The 16,616-nt window shown below is 40.8% G+C and overlaps 1 pseudogene; it reads left to right on the top strand.

Annotated features, from left to right (window-relative positions):
* Positions 1 to 7,579: 7,579 nt before the first annotated feature.
* On the top strand, positions 7,580 to 10,381 carry LOC136398515 (ferritin heavy chain-like; annotated as a pseudogene).
* Positions 10,382 to 16,616: the final 6,235 nt, after the last annotated feature.

Here is a 16,616-nt window from a genome sequence, read left to right as displayed (position 1 = left end):
AGATACAGAAGTGAATGCTATAGAAATTCTGTTGCCTCTTTTCCCCCAACCACTTAGTACTCCTTCCTTTGAGTAATCTATTTTATCATATCCTCCCAGAGAAATGCAATCAAATCCAATAATATATTTTATTAAACCTAGGATGTCATTGATTGCAAGATGTACCATTATTTTTATAGATTATTAATATATTCTACTATATTACATATAATTATATAGTATACATTATATACATATTATTATATTATGCTACTACAAAAGAAAAAATTTAAAGCCCTGCCTATAAACTATGATTTGACATCTATTGTACAATGTATTCTTATTCCATAAACATTAAAAATGTAAAAGTCTGTGCATATTAGGAGCAATAAAATGTGTTCTATTTTTTTTTTTGGAAATTTTACACAATATTTCTGCATTATGCTTGATTCACTCGACAGCACATCTTGGAGCTTATTTTATTTCAGTACCTAAGGCATTTCCTTCCTTTTTTAGTGTGGGAGAACTGTGAAAAGAGGACTTTAAGTCAGGAGGTGTAAAAAAAAAGTAAAGAATACACAGTCTTTGGAAGTGATAATGAATAAACTGAAGATGATTGAAGGAAGAAACACAATAAACTCTACTTTGCTTTTTTTCTTCTCCAAGGATAAAGATCTTCAGATTGGAATCTGTAGGGCAAATATATGAAGAAGGACTCAAGTTTACTGTAAGAGGGAAAAAAATAGTAAGATGGTGTCTTGACAGTTTACAGAAGTTAAAGTATCTGAATCTGAACAAATACAAAATATGGCATTAAAATACACAGATGTGACAAAAGCATCCTGGATAATTTTTGTGAAATGATGAAGGAAAGAAGAGGTGACTGAAGATGTGATAAAAGATTTTTACAAAAGTGGAAAACGTGGAGTATAAGAAATACAGATTAGTCAAATTTCCCATTTACAACAAGTTTTGAAGTACATTATTAAAATATGGTTTATTAGCATAAAATCATACTTTAAAAAAAAAGAGGTGATTAGAAGGAATCAGAATAGGTTTGCTAGAAATGTTATGCCACAGCTAGGTCGTGTCTAAGGTGTGGGAAAAGAACTAAAGAAATGATTTTTTTTTGCCAATAAACTTAGTGACTGTACCCTGTCAAGAGTCAATTGACTGTTCTCTTCTCTTGTGCTCCAAGTAAGATGCTATGAAGAACAACAGGTATAACTGGGTGAAAAACAGAACGGGATTCATGCCCTGTATCTGACATTCCCTAATGACTTTGGACATGTGACTTCATTTTGTTTCTCCTTCTCCAAAAGAAGGAGATTGTATTTATTGACTTCTAATTACATTTTAACTATACTCTGGTTATAACTATATTCTATATAACTATATATTATAAATATAATCTGAAGAATTTGGAAGATCTAGAGTTTGTTGATGTAAAAAAAAAGTCTGATTATTTTTCTTGCTATCTTTGTGGAAGTGATGAAGAAATGTGGGTTAAGTTTCTATCTAGTTTCAATCAGGCTGACATTTGTATGCAAATGGTTGTTTTATTTGGTCAAAAGTCAAATAAAAACATAAGATTGTGAGAACTATGGTTCAAAATCATCTCAAACTACTGAAAAAAAATGCCTGAAGACAATAAAAGGAAATTTAATAAAGTTAACCTTGAACTTCTCTATTTTAATTGTTTAAAAAAAGTCATTTTTGGCCCTGGCCGGTTGGCTCAGTGGTAGAGCATTGGCCTGGCATATGGAAGTTCTGGGTTCAACTCCTAGTCAGGGCACATAAGAGAAAGGTCCATCTGCTTCTCTACCCTTCCCCCTCTCCTTCCTCTCTATCTCTCTCTTATCTTTTCGCAGCCAAAGCTCTATTGGAGCAAAGTTGGCCCCAGGCACTGAGGATGGCTCCATGGCCTCCACCTCAGGTTCTAGAATGGCTCAGGCCACAACGGAGCAACACCCCAGATGGGCAGATCATTGTCCTCTGGTGGGCATGCCGGGTGGATCCCGGTCAGGTGCATGCGGGAGTCTGTCTGACTGCCTTCCAGCTTCTAACTTTGGGGAAAAAAAAGTCATTTTTGATGTGGAGAAATCAGAACCCTCATACATTGCTTATGGAAATGTAAAATGGTGTAGGCACTGTGGAAAACAGTTTGTTGGTTTCTCAAAAAGCTAAACATAGAGTTGCCATATTACCTAGCAATCCCATCCTTAGATATGTACCCATGAGAACTGAAAATATGTTCATATGAACAATATGAACACTTGTACACTAATGTTCATAGCAACACTATTTGGCTATTGTAATAGCCAAAAAGTAGGAAAAATCTAACTGTCCATCAATAAATGAATGGATAAATAAAATGTAGCATATCTATACAATGGAATATTACTCAACCATTAGAGGGATTATGTACTGACACACACTATAATATGGACAAATCATGAAAACATTATTCTGAGTGAAAGAAGACAGACACAAACAGCCAGATGTATTGCATTATTATCCCAGAATAGGCAAATCGATAGAGACAAGAAGTAAGTGAGTGGTTGGCAGGGGATTGGAGAGGGAGCAGTGGAGAATGATTTCTAATGAGTATGGGATTTCTTTTAGGGCTGCTGAAAATGTTCTGGAATTAGACAGTGATGGTAATTACATAATCCAGACTAAAATAAATATCACTAAATTGTATATTATAATATGGTGAATTTTATGGTATGTGAATTATATCTTATTCTAAAAAATTAATTTAAAAGGCATTTACAGAAATTTAGTATGAGAGACCAGACTTCATAGTTTAATAAGGTTAAAACAAGAAAATTATAATTTTGAAGTGGTATGAGCTCATAATTAATCAACAGACTGAAACGGCTCCTTAAGAAAGTATGTCATCTTGAGCTTATTGAGAAAGTATTGAGAATTAGGTCAAGCTTTTCCAGGATCATCACAACAACTCTATAAGTGGCTACTATCTTCCTTTTACAGAAGAGAAACCTGAAGTTAAGTAACTTGCACAAGAGCACTCAACTAGGAAAGGGAGAGAGCCAGGCTTTAAACCTAGTTTATCTGACACCAACGCCCATGTTCCTGTTCACTGTGCAATACTTGCATTAAGAAAAGATGAAAAGTCAGATCAACAGACATGATAGCCTGACAGCAAATTGTACTGATTATACTTCATCTTCACCCTTGTGGCCAGCTTTGAAAACCACACTGATGGTTTTAAATTATATCCACAATTTCTTTGATGCTGCTCCCTTCAAAAGGTGAGGCCAAATTTCCCTCCTTGAGTGTGGGCTAAGCCTAGTGACTGGCTTCCATAGAATAGAATAAGGAGAAAGTGTGATTCTGATATTAGGACCTAAAACATAGTATGGTTTCCCTCTTGCACTCTCTTTTGGATCACTATCAATGGAGGAAGCTAGCTGCCATGTTTTCAGGACACTCAAGCAACCCTATAAAGGGTCTACATGTTAAGGAAGTAAGGCCTCCTTCCAAAAACCAGCAATAACCCACCAGGCATGTGAATGTTCTTTCTTAGAAGCAGATCCTCCTGTTTCAGTCAATCCTTCAAATGACTGCAGCCTTCTAATGACTGACTCCTGATTGGGATGTCATGAGAGACTCTGGGTCAGAACCACATACCTAAACCATTCCTGGATTCTTGACTCTCTTTCTCTTAGAAATGATGAAAATGTTTTGGAATCACGTAGTAGTTATGGTTGCAGAGCCTTGTGAATCTACTAAAAAGAATTCACTGAATTGTACACTCAGAAGTGGTATAAAATGATACACACTCATAGCTTAAAGCAACTGTTTTAGAGTAATATGTTTCACAGCAAAAGATGAATAATATGCACCAGTAAAGGGACACTGACAAACCTAACTATATCCCAAGAATAACTGCCAGGAGGGCACTAAGATTTGAAGCCCTGTCAAATGTAGAACGAACTTGATGTATTTTTGGCTGGAGTAGGGAAGTCTAATGAAGACCTGGTTTCTATGTGCAAATATCTATGTGCAAATAGCTGGTTACATCAGCATCATGGCTGAATAAGACTCCCTTTGCATGTCCCACTCCTCAGTAACAACAATTTGGCATTCGTCCATGGACAGAAGTGCCCTTGTGGGAGCTGTGGGATCTGGACCACACACCAAAAGGCCTGGAAGGAGTTTCAGCCACCTGCACACTGGGCATACAGACCCCGGTCCTAGTTGTAGACCCTATAGTGTCCTGTGAACTGGCTCCAGCCCTTCTTCACTATGGCCTGGGAAACATAGCCACAGATGAGAGGGTTTTTGCAGGTCCAACTTTCTGGTTGAGATGTTCTAACTCATCGCTTGGGGAAAAAAAGAAGATAGGACATATTGGAGAAGTTAATAAAGACTGAGGGAGGTGACTGTTATTTCAAATGCAAAGACAGCAATGCAAAACTTTTAAGGAATATGAAAAAAATCAAGAAAATATGACACCACTGAAGAATCACAATAATCTTTTAATGACTGACCTCAACAACATGAGATCTTCAATTTACCTGATAAAGAATTCAAAATAGCTGCTTTAAAAAAACTAAACAAAACTAATAACTGGGTTTTTAAAATTAAATTTATTGGGATGATACTGGTTAATAGGATCATATAGTTTTCAAGTGTACATTTCTATGATACATGATCTGTATATTGCATTGTATGCCCACCACCCAAAGTCAAAGAGCTATTTTTTGAAAAGTTAAAATTGACAAACCTTTGCTAGCCTAATTAAGAAGAAAAGAGAGAAGACTCAAATAAATAAAATTAGAAATAAAAGAGACATTATAACTGGTATCCTAGAAAAGATCATAAAAGAACTATTATTAATAATCATTCGCTAACAAATTGAACAACCTATACAAAATGGTTAAATGCCTAGAAATATACAATCTACCAAGACTGAACCATGAAGAAAAAGAACATCTAAACAGAACAATAATGAGTAAGAAGATAGAATTAGTAATCTAAAACTTTCCAAAAGAGAAAACCCCAGAATCAAATGGTTTTTCTAGAGAAGCCTACCAAACATTTAAAAAGAATTAACTCCAATCCTTCTCAAACTTCCAAAAAATTGAAGAGAAGGGAACACTTCCAAACTCATTTTACTAGCCCAGCATCACCCTGATGCCAGAGCCAGAAAAGGACGCTACAAGAAAAGAAAACTACACGTCAATATCCCTGATGAATATAGAGGCAAAAATTCTCAACAAAATGTTAGCAAATCAAATTCAATAATACATTCAGAGAATCATAATAAACCCTGGCCTGTTAGCTCAGTGGTAGAGCATCGGCCTGGCGTGTGGAAGTCCCAGGTTCAACTCCCTGCCAGGGCACACAGGAGAAGCGTCCAATTGCTTCTCTACCCTTCCCCCTCTACTCGCTCTCTGTCTCTCTCCTCCCCTCCCACAGCCAAGGCTCCATTGGAGCAGAGTTGGCTCGGGCGCTGGGGATGGCTCCATGGCATCTGCCTCACGTGCTAGAATGGCTCCGTTGCAGCGGAGTGGTGGCCCAGATGGGCAGAGCATCGCCCCCTGGTGGGCATGCCAGACTGGGTGGATACCAGTAGAGCACATATGGGAGTCCGTTCTCTGACTCCCTGCTTCTCACTTCAGAAAAAAAAAAAAAAGATCATATACCCCAATCAAGTGAAATGTACCCCTAAGATGAACAATGGTTCAACATATGCAATTCAATAAATGTAATACACCAGATGAATAGAATGAAAGATAAAAATCATATAATCATCTCAATTAATGCAGAAAAAATATTTGACAAAATATAACCGCCTTTTATGATAAAAAAACTGTCAAAGTGGGTATAGAAGAAATTTATATATTGCCATATATGATAATCCCACAGTTATATTATACTCAATGGGGAAATGTTGAAAGCTTTTTCTCTAAGATCAAGAACAAGACAAAGGTTCCCACTCTCACTGGTCCTACTTAACATAGTACTAGCAGTCCTAGACAGAACAATTAGGCAAGAAAAAGAAATAAAAAGCATCCAAATTAGAAAAGAAGAAGTGAAACTGTCTTTGCAAATATTATGATCTTTCATATAGAAAATCTGAAAGATTCCACCAAAAATTTTTTATAACTAATCAATGAATTCAGTAAAGTTGTAGGATACAAAGTCAGCATACAGAATTCAGTTGCATTTCTATATGCTAACAATGAAATATCTGAAAAAGAGATAAAGGAAGTTTCTTTCAACCTGTGAAGGAATGGGAAGAACTTCTTTATGTGATGCCAACAGGCAAAAATAAAATAAAAAAAAAAGGTAGAGGTCAGTTTGGATTCCTTTTTATGAAGCATTTTCTAACAGTCATAAGTGACCTATGCAAGAAGGGACCCTTTAGAAGAATTAACAGAAGGGTTCTAACTGATGTTTGGTGGCACTGTCAGAAATGTGGATATATAGGTTCCTGCACAGGAACAAAGTACAGTATGTCTTCTTAGGGATGTTCAAAGGCATTCTCTCTCCAACCCCAACCCACCCTGCAGTACAGTATCCTGGTTTAGAATGCTCAATTGCAACTCAGAATGGACCAAAGCCAGTGGCCAGATTCAGCTGGTGTGCACTGGTTTGGCAGAACTGATACCTAAATTTTGGTTGAGTTCGGCAAACCAGTTGTTAAAATGGTACTTGTAATCAAGGTTCTCTCTAATGGTGGCTGCCTGGGTAGCTGACCAATGTAGAAATCACAAATTTACATTTCTTACTTTTTTTTAATGTTTATCTGCACAACAGCGTATTCTAAGCGCCTGTAGTAATGTTCATTTCATCCATAGGTGAGAAAAACTGCAGGTGAGGACACCAATCAAGAAGCAATATGGGGCCCTGGCTGGATGGCTCAGTCGTAGAGTGTCGGTCTGGTGTGCAGGAGTCACGGGTTCGATTCCCGGCCAGGGCACACAGGAGAAGCGCCCATCTGCTTCTCCACCCCTCCCCCTCTCCTTCCTCTCTGTCTCTCTCTTCCCTTCCCGCAGCCAAGGCTCCACTGGAGCAAAGTTGGCCCGGGCACTGAGGTTGGCTCTGTGCCTCTGCCTCAGGCGTTAGAATGGTTCTGGTTGCAACAGAGCGACGCCCCAGATGGGCAGAGCATCGCCCCCTGGTGGGCATGCCGGGTGGATCCCGGTCGGGCGCATGTGGGAGTCTGCCTGACTGCCTCCCCGTTTCCAACTTCAGAAAAATACAAAAAAAAGAAAAAAAGAAAAAAAAAGAAGCAATATGAAAATGTCTTAAATAACAGTTTTACTGTTTTTTGTCAGGCATTATTTAATATTTTTTCATTAATATTTTAAAACTTTCTTATAACATAATCTAGTTTTGTGTACCTTTTACTGTTCCTATTTAAGTATTAAATGCAGGAAATAATAAACTATCTTTCGGTATATATTTTTTTATACTTAAAATGGTCATTAGGGCAGAGAATCAGTTGTTAAGTTATTTGAATCCCACCACTGACACAGCTGAGCTATTGGTGTAAATGGATATAACCTTCCGCCACCTCCTCACACTGCCCTGGGAGTGCCCGAGGTCCCCTTGCAGCTCGAGCACCTCACAAACCCCCACCACTGCCACCTCTCCTCAGCTGACAGGCATGACCACCATGTCCATCTTGCAGGTATGGCAGAACTACCAGCGGGAACTGGAGGCTGCCATCAACCACAAGATGCTCTATGCTGCCTACGTCAACCTGTCTGTGCCTTCCTGTTAGAGTAGGCAGCTAGTTGTTGAAAAAGAAAGGGAGCAAATGGAGCAGACATCTAATTAAGCTGGATTAACTAGGAAGCTCAGATACTCCATGGAATAGCTGCATTGCTCCATCAAGGGGATTAACATCCCTCTGTTCACCCAAGTGGGCAGGAAGAACTGGCTTTCCAGTCTCCCCAGGGGATAACCAGTCTGTTCCCCAGATTACCTGTAAAACCAGTAAAAGGGAAAGGAAGGAAGAACCAGGAAAAGGGAAATTCCTTTGCTGAGGCACGCACAGTAGAAGCCAAAATGGTATAGAAGGAGGCCCTTCTACTATGAGGCATGCGTAATAGGAGCCAAAATGGCAACTATAAAAGAGAGAAGAAATCTAACCTGGGAAAATTTGGGGAAAGAACTGGATTGGATAAAGTCATGAAATTGCAAGGTCCAGGAAAGGGATTGGTTAAGGCAGGGGTTGGGAAGCTTTTTGGCTGAGAGAGCCATGAACGCCACATATTTAAAAATGTAATTCTGTGAGAGCCATACAACAACCCGTGTACCTTATGCATTATCCAATAAAAATTTGGTGTTGTCCCGGAGGACAGCTATGATTGGCTCCAGCCACTGCAATCATGAACATGAGCGGTAGGAAATGAATGGATTGTAATACATGAGAATGTTTTATATTTTTAACGTTATTATTTTTTTCATTAAAGATTTGTCTGCGAGCCAGATGCAGCCATCAAAAGAGCCACATCTGGCTCACAAGCCATAGGTTCCCGACCCTTGAGTTAGGGGGAGGGCCCAGCACAAGCCTGCAAAGAGCCAGGAAAGAGATTGGTTAGTTTAAAAGAAAGGTTACCTCTTCCCAAACCCAAGATATTATAATTAAAGCTCAACAAAGGCCTGAGGCCCATTTGTTTGCATGCGTTCTCTCTCTGTAACAGCCCTGCATGTCCAAGAGTGGGCCCATGCATAGGCTAGGGTATAGCAGCACAGCACTGGTCCAAGCATAGCCAGGAACAGAGCCTAGGCTAGTCAGAGGGGGACAGAGACTGAGCTGGACTGCTGAAACTTTGGCATGGACTGAACTGAACTACGGAAGCTTTGATGCCCTGCTGATGCCGATGTGTGCTGGGCTGATGGCACAGCATCTCTGGGCACTGAATCTTCTTCTGGGCTTGGTGAGGATAAGTGTAGGTCTGAGGTCCCAGAGGTCGGACTTCTTCTGCTGAGAGACAGAGCTGTGCCATTTAGTCCTGGATGAGACATCAGGCACTTGGGACAGTCCTTTGTTTTCACTCCAGTACATCTTGCCACAATTGCTTACATCCTCCTATGCGTGGGTCCCTGAAATGCTTTTCTCATGACTTCACAAGAACTTGTGACTAAGGGAGCAGAGGGAATCAGACGTTGAATGTAATAAACTAGGGAAGAGGAAATCAAATGCTAAGATGAATAAAACTGGAAATCCTGCTTCAGGAGAAAGTTATAGCATTCCATTTACTAGGAAGCCATGCATTTACAGTTCTGGTCACCCCAATGGATCACAGCCTTGCCCCACTAAGGAGATTAACAGTCTTTCCGGGGCACAACCAGTCCTTCCCCCAGACTATGGGGGGAAGTGCTTCTATGCTTCCACTTTAAGACATGTGCAGTAAAAGCCAAGATGGTGGCCACAGAGAGGCCTGTCGGTCTACCTTAGAAGAAGGATCTGATCGGTTAGTGGGAGGAACCATGAGAAGAGACTTATTAGGAAAGATTAAGAAACTTATTAGGTGGTTTAAATAAAAGCTAGTCTTTCTAGCCCAAAATATAAACACAGATGTAACAAAGAACCTGCCCTTCTCTTTTTGCTTGGGAAATTGAACTGGTGCTGTTTGTTGGTGGGTTCTCTAAGCAGCCTCCTACAGGCCAGCAGCCAGCCACGTGGCCTCCCAAGTCCAGGTTCTGAGAGCGGCCTGGATATAGCAACACAGCACCTGGACTGGACCACGCTTTGATATGGATTAAATAGAATATTTGAACACTGATCTTTGTACTAGGCTTAATAAAAACAAGATTGGACTTTTTTGAGAGATGGACAGAGATAAGACATTGGGAACCTGTGGACAGTCGCCCATTTCAACCCCAAGTAAATCTTACTGCAAAAGCCTTATCTCCTCTACATGAGTCCTATGGAATGCCTTCTCTGCGACTCTGTGAAAGAGTACCATTTCCACCTGCAACATTACTACTTTAACCACAATGATGTGGCTTTGAAGAACTTTGCCAAATATTCTCTTCATCAATGTCATGAGGAGAGTGAGGAACATGCTGAAAAACTGGTGAAGCTGCAGGATCAACAAGGTGACAGTCTTCCTTCAGGATGTCAAGAAACCAGACAGACAGACCGTGAAGACTGGGAGAATGGGCTGAATGCAGTAAGTGTGCGTTACACTTGGAAATACATATGAATCAGTTACTACTGGAATTGTACACACTTGCCACTGAAAAAAAATGACCTCCATTTGTGTGACTTCACTTAGACTCATTTCCTGAATGAGCAGGTGAAATCTACTGAAGAATTGGGCAACCACATAACCAGCTTGTGCAAAATGGGGTCCCCAAATCTGTCACAGCGGAGTATCCATTTGACAAGCACCTTGGAAGACAATGAAAAGAGCTAAGCCTTAGGCTGGCTTTCCAGAGCCATGGGGATGACTCTCCTCATCGCCGAAGCAGTACATATATGTTGGAGTTTCCTTTACTTTTTCTGTAAGTTGTACCAAATTGCCCACTTATGTTTTCTCATTTGTACTATTCCTTCTAATAAAGTAATTTTGTTCCTTTTACCCCCCCCCCCAAAAAAAAAAGAGTTGTTCTCTCTACATCAAACCATAAGCTATTGGAGTTCAGGATCTCTGACTAGTGCTGAACGCTGAGAAATGAGGTGACAGTGAAGGGACCAAAATCCTGCCATGAAGCTGCTCTTTGAGATACTGATTATAGTAAAATGCTTATTAAGAAACAAAAGATTCAGAAATAACTTTTGACCCTCTCCCCCTTTCCTGCCTAAGAGATTCAGACAGAGAAATCTGCTTCAGGGATGAGATTTTAAGATGCTACCTGAGCCTAATTTGAAATAGTGCTATACCCTGGCCAGATAGCTTGGTTGGTTAGAGCATCCTCCCAAAGCGCAGAGGTTGCTGGTTTGATCCCCGGTCAGGGCACATACAGGAACAGATCGATATGCCTGTCTCTCTCTTTCTTCCTCTTCCTCTCTCTAAAATCAATAAAATAAACATGAAAAGAAAGAAAGAAAGAAGTGGTAAATAAGAGAGCTTTAGGCAGGGGCCTATTAACTAGATGCCCGTGTCCCATTGTGTCTGAATCGTCTTCCAAGGATTTCCCTCCCATATGTGATCCTCTCTTTCTCAACTACCTGCAAGTCACCCATTTTCACTTCTGGAACCTAATACTTACTGTTCACCTTTCTCCTTTGTCCAACAATGTCTTATATACCCAGGGTTGCCTCACTGTCTTTGGAATTTTTATGGAATGAATATGTCCGTGTGAATTCCCCATACACAGGTATTAAACTTTTTCTCCTGTCAATCTCTCTCTGTTACTTTGGTTATGAGCTCAGCCTAAAAGATTTTAGAAAGTGGGAGGAAAAGTTTTTAGCCCCTACAGAATCAATGAAATATGGGGCAATTCTACGACCTTAGCCTTCGGAATGTAAACCTTTATTATTTAAAGTTTCAAAGGTGGGACTGAAGGGACCAAAATTTGCCACCTGAACTATTTTTTTGGAATATTGATTTTAAGCTATTTATTAAAAAACATGACTCAAAGGGAACATTTGATCCTCCCCCACTCCCTTTTCAGCTTAAGAGATTCAGACAGAGAAACCTGCTTCAGGGAGGGGTCCCAGGATACCAGTTACCCTAACTTGAATTAAGCGGTAAATAAGAGGGCTTCAGGAGGGGCCGGTCAGCTGGAGACCCACTGTGTCTCACTGTTTCTGAGTCACCTAGCAAGGATCTTCCTCCCATACGTGGCCCCCTCTTCCTCAACTACCTGTAAGTCACCCATTTTCACTTCTGAAACCTAGTTCTCATCCCCTCCTTTCTCTTTTGTCCAAAGATGTCTTATGTACCCAACGCTGGCTCACTGTCTTTGGAATTCTTACGGAATGATCCTCATGTGTATGGAAATTCCCCATGCCCATGTATTAAACTTTATTTTTCTCTTGTCAATATGTCTCTGTTAATTTGGTTATTAGCCCAGCTAACATCCTGGTGGGGCAAGGACTTTCACAATTATCTTACTTACATCCGCACTGGCTTCTAGCGTTTTCAATATGCCGTCCTCTATCTTCTCATGTTTGGCAGAGGTGACTTGTTTATTTTGTTTGGATGAGCGGGACCCTGAGGCTCAGGGCCATTAAGTGATTCACTCTGAATCACACAGCTAGTGACTGGTCAGGCAGGGACTGAGAACCTGGATCCAATCCATACTCTAAGAGCAATGGCACAAGGAAAATTGAACTGCAGGTAAATAGATCCTGCTGGGCGGTGACCAGACGGGTTTTTGGTAAACCTCAAAGCTAATTAGAGCAAACAAACCTGTAAAGGAAGGACTAATCTTAATATGTATTCCCAGAACAGTTTTCTAGAGACAGCCTTCCACTGGCCTCTTCTGAACCAAGCTTATTAACTGAAGGAGCAAGTGTGCGGTTGCTTGATTTGAAAATTGGACAGTTTCCTGGAAAAGGAAAATCCCCTCCTAAGGGAGAAAGGAGGCAGTGAGAAGGAAGCAAGATTTTACCAGACTATGAGGTGCAAGAGAGAAACTAGTGATAATAACCAAGAAACTGGAGGTTTAAAATTCTTATTTCTTTTAGTAATCTTAAACCTTTTTTTCTTAAAACCTTAGCAGGTGCTATTGGGAAATCTGTTATGAAGATTGGAGGGAAAGGGACATTCTGGCTCTGTTCGCTGTTGTGCTACCCTGAAAGCTACTGGCCCAGTTAAACAGGGTGAGCATATCTGTTGCAGGCTGGTGTATTCTTCAGACTGAGGGAGGGTGGACTGGCAGCATGGGGAAGTAGAATAGCAAAAGTCAACAGCAATACCTCCTTTTACAAATCGGCTCTTGGCTCACACCTGCCTTGGTCACCAGACCCAGGTTGAAAAATGTACCGTCCCAGATGTGAGATAGGCAACTATCCTTACTGTTTCATTTCCAAGAGATCTGCATCCTCAGAGTTACTGAGTAGCACAGGTCTCCAGTGAGCCACCTTAAAGCTCTGTGTCATTTCCTATGCACGGTGGCATTTCTTCCTTAGCAATTAGCCCAGACACATTTCATGGGAGGATTGATTGCTTCTTTCGGGGGGCTTTGGAGACACTCTGCCGCCGCCTGGGGGAAAGAGTGGCAGACAAGCATGAATCCAACGCTTCCCTCATTCATCCTCTGCCCTCAGTATTGAGGCTTCTCTAACAAGAGGTAGCAATTTCTTGTGTAGGAAACATGAGCTTTGGAGACAAATATACTGCTCACAAAAATTAGGGGATATTTCAATGTTTTCTAGCTCTTACAAATACTTTAATCATGGGCACATTATATCCCCTCTGAGCCTCAGTTTCCCTATATATAATATGGGAACAATACTACTACATACCTTATGTGATTTTTGTGAAAATTGAGTGAGATTGTGTATGTAAATATCTAACACAGGACCAGGATCACAGTACTTGCACAACAAACATTAGTTCCTTTGTCCCAAACTTCTTTTCCTAGCTCTTTGCCATTCTCCAAATAGAGTGGTACCTTGAGATACAAACAGACCAACATACGAATTTTTTTAAGATACTAGCTGCGACTTGGTCCATATTTTTGTTTGAGATCCAAGTGAAATTCCGAGATACGAGTCGTGATTCGGGAAGCTGCAGCTAGTTGGTGCATTGGCGCACGGGTCCAGTATCGGCAGTTTGATATACGAGTTGACTGACTTACAAGCTCGGTTACAGAACGAATTAAATTTGTATCTAAAGGTACCACTGTATGTCAGTTACCTGGGCAGAGTCAGCTTGGGGGGGGGTGGTAAATCTACCAAATGTTTTCATCCTCTTACTGAAACTTGTAGGCTCTTAGAGAGGCTCTTGCAGGGTCTGCTGAAGTGTACAGCACAGGAAGGAGAAAAGTTTGTCCTGAACAATCTGATTTCCTGGGTCGAAGGGCATGCATCTGAAAGACAAGTGACCGTGATGAAGAACAATATCTATAGTCAGGGTTGGGATGAAATGTGTGGCTAGAAGGACTTATAAATTCATCTTTGGACAGTCAGCAAGGGACAAGCTAACTGGCCTACTTAAGGTCAAGGTGAGGGCTCTGAAGAAAAGCTGATCCCTGTAGAGTTAATGAACCTGTCCTGACTCTAAGACTTCCTTCTCTGGATCTTCGTTTCATTATAACACTCAGCAAACTGACAGTGGCTACTGCAACAAGTTACCTGAAATCAGAGTTTTGAAGCACCAGAAATTTTATTCTTTTTTTTTTAAGCCTTTAAGCAAACTCTTGGCCAATACAGCAAGAATCCATAAAAGAGTAGTGTCCTTAACATGTTCACCAAGTCCAAGTTGGCCCCATCACCATACCAAATCCCTGAAAAATGCAACCCAACCACAGTTCAGTCGGTTAGGAGCTGTCACAGGGAACAGGAGTCCAGGAAAAGTCCACATCCAGGAAAAGTCCGCATGGCACTGGAGTTGTCACCATTCTATACTTTGCAGCTCATGTCCAAGTCCCAATGACCACTGCTTCTAGCTGGTAATGATTCAGGTAGACTGGAAAAGCCATTTGCAGCATGCGTGGATATGGAGCTTCTGTTCTCCTTTGCCTGGAGAGATGAGACCAGGTTGCTTTTCCCTGGAGCTCTGCGACTGTGGCCTGGTAAAGAGAACCTTGGGATACACTAAGCTGGGTGGCAAAGGTAGATTCATAATAGAAGTTGGCAAAAGGGGGAAAGAGAGCTCTAAATTAGGAGTAGGTCCCAGCCTGAAATATGAGTGGGGCATTGAGGTAGGAGGGATAAAGGAAACACTATATATTAAGCAAAGCAGCAGAAAATAGGACTATCAACACCCACAACAGAGATCTTTGAGGGAAGAATAAAAAACCTGACTATTCAGGCAAAACATAGTTAAGTGGCCCTTGTGCAAATGAGATCAGTTTACCTGATTCTTGGAAGAAATACCCTAGGCTTGTCCACAGTGTTGTAGATGGGGCCGACGGCCCTGGGCACCTTCAGCCTTCAGTGGCAAACCCCAGCTTTCTGGGCAAGGTTAGGTCATAGGTGGCTGGAGCAGGGCTGGAAGAGACTGAACCCTCCCTTAGAGGAGTAAGGGGGAAGCCTACCTTCCAGTGTCCCTGTTTCCTCACAGCAGAGGCATGTAAGCCTGGCAGGCTTTAGCTCAATGACCTTCCTTTCCACTATTGAAGCAGGATCCAGATGGCATCCTATGAGACCCCTTTGGGGCATTGGAGCCTTTAAGGGTGTATCCTAAGAGCTGGTAGTTCCCCTGATCTCTTTTGGGCTTTTTCCACCTCTAGGTATCTTAAAAGCCATGCTCAGAAGATCTTGCTGAGGGGTTTGAGGATCCCCATCTGCCTATATAAATCTTTTCCATATATCTGGAGCTATTTGGAAAAAGACAAAACAGTGTTATTAGCTGGATCTAATAAAGAAGGTAGTAGTTTGCAGGCAAAAAAGATTTGGTGTCTCCTGTTCATCAGCATTCAAAAGAAATGTAAATTTTTTTTTTTTAAGTAAAAAGTATGATATGGTAGACCCGCAGGAGTTCCAGGATATGACTACCCCCTTTAAAAAAATTTTTTTTTAATTGACCTTAAAATGTTTGCTGAGTACACTTTAATAATACCTTAACTTTAAAGATTGTAAGCATGACAAAATACAGTGAATACTTTTGCTCCATATGCAGGAGCATTTTCAGTTTAGCCAGTTTAGGAAATCCAATAATAGAACAATGCATACAGACAATGAGCTATAACATGCTTAGCAGCCTCTCCTGTTCTGACAGAAATTTTATTCTTTCACAATTCTGGAGGCTAGAGTCTGATATCAAGGTGTCAACAGGGCATTACCCCCTTCTTGCCTCCGCTAGCTCCTGGGGGTTGCCTGCATTCTTTGGCTTTCATGGCTTGTGACCTTATCACTCTGTCTTCTGTCTTCACATCACCTCCTCCTCCGTGTTGTGTCAATATGAAAGTATAAATTATAAAGGGCTCACCTGGATAATCCAGGATGGTCACCTTATTTCAAGGTCTTTAACTTAATTAGATCTGCAAAGACCTTTTACCCAAGTTAGGTGATAGTCACAGTTTCATAAATTAGGCTTCAGAGGTTAGGACATGGACATATCTTTGTTTTTTTTTTGGGGGGGGTACCTTGCAACCCACTATACCACCTAATTCCTTTTAGAGAGCTGACCAACTAATCTATGGCAGTGTGAGTCCAGATAGTACTCTTTCCCAGGTTATCTACATCATTAATGTCATATAGACCAAAAAGAAAAGGGAAGTGATTAATTCAAAAGGAAAAATAATCGCTAATAGTGCTATTTCAGGCACTGCCATGGAACTATTTCTTTTCAATATTTTTCTTCCTGGTAAGATCTCCAAAAGACGAACCCCCATCTTTTACTGAATGGTTTTGCATCATATGCCCATTCCTAAACTAATCTTGGCTAAGGCAATGATTTCCAACAGGTGTGCTGCAAGAATTTTTAAAACATGCAATACCTAACTATTTAGTCAGGGACACTGACCTCTTTTTCCTTAGATTGTCAAAAGAAAGAAAGAAACTAACAAACAAACAAAACTGACAA

Source organism: Saccopteryx leptura, chromosome 3, assembly GCF_036850995.1.
Source record: "Saccopteryx leptura isolate mSacLep1 chromosome 3, mSacLep1_pri_phased_curated, whole genome shotgun sequence".
In the NCBI taxonomy this organism is placed as follows: domain Eukaryota; kingdom Metazoa; phylum Chordata; class Mammalia; order Chiroptera; family Emballonuridae; genus Saccopteryx; species Saccopteryx leptura.
The sequence above is the reverse complement of the archived record's forward strand: the minus strand, read 5'-3'. Positions and strand labels throughout refer to the sequence as shown.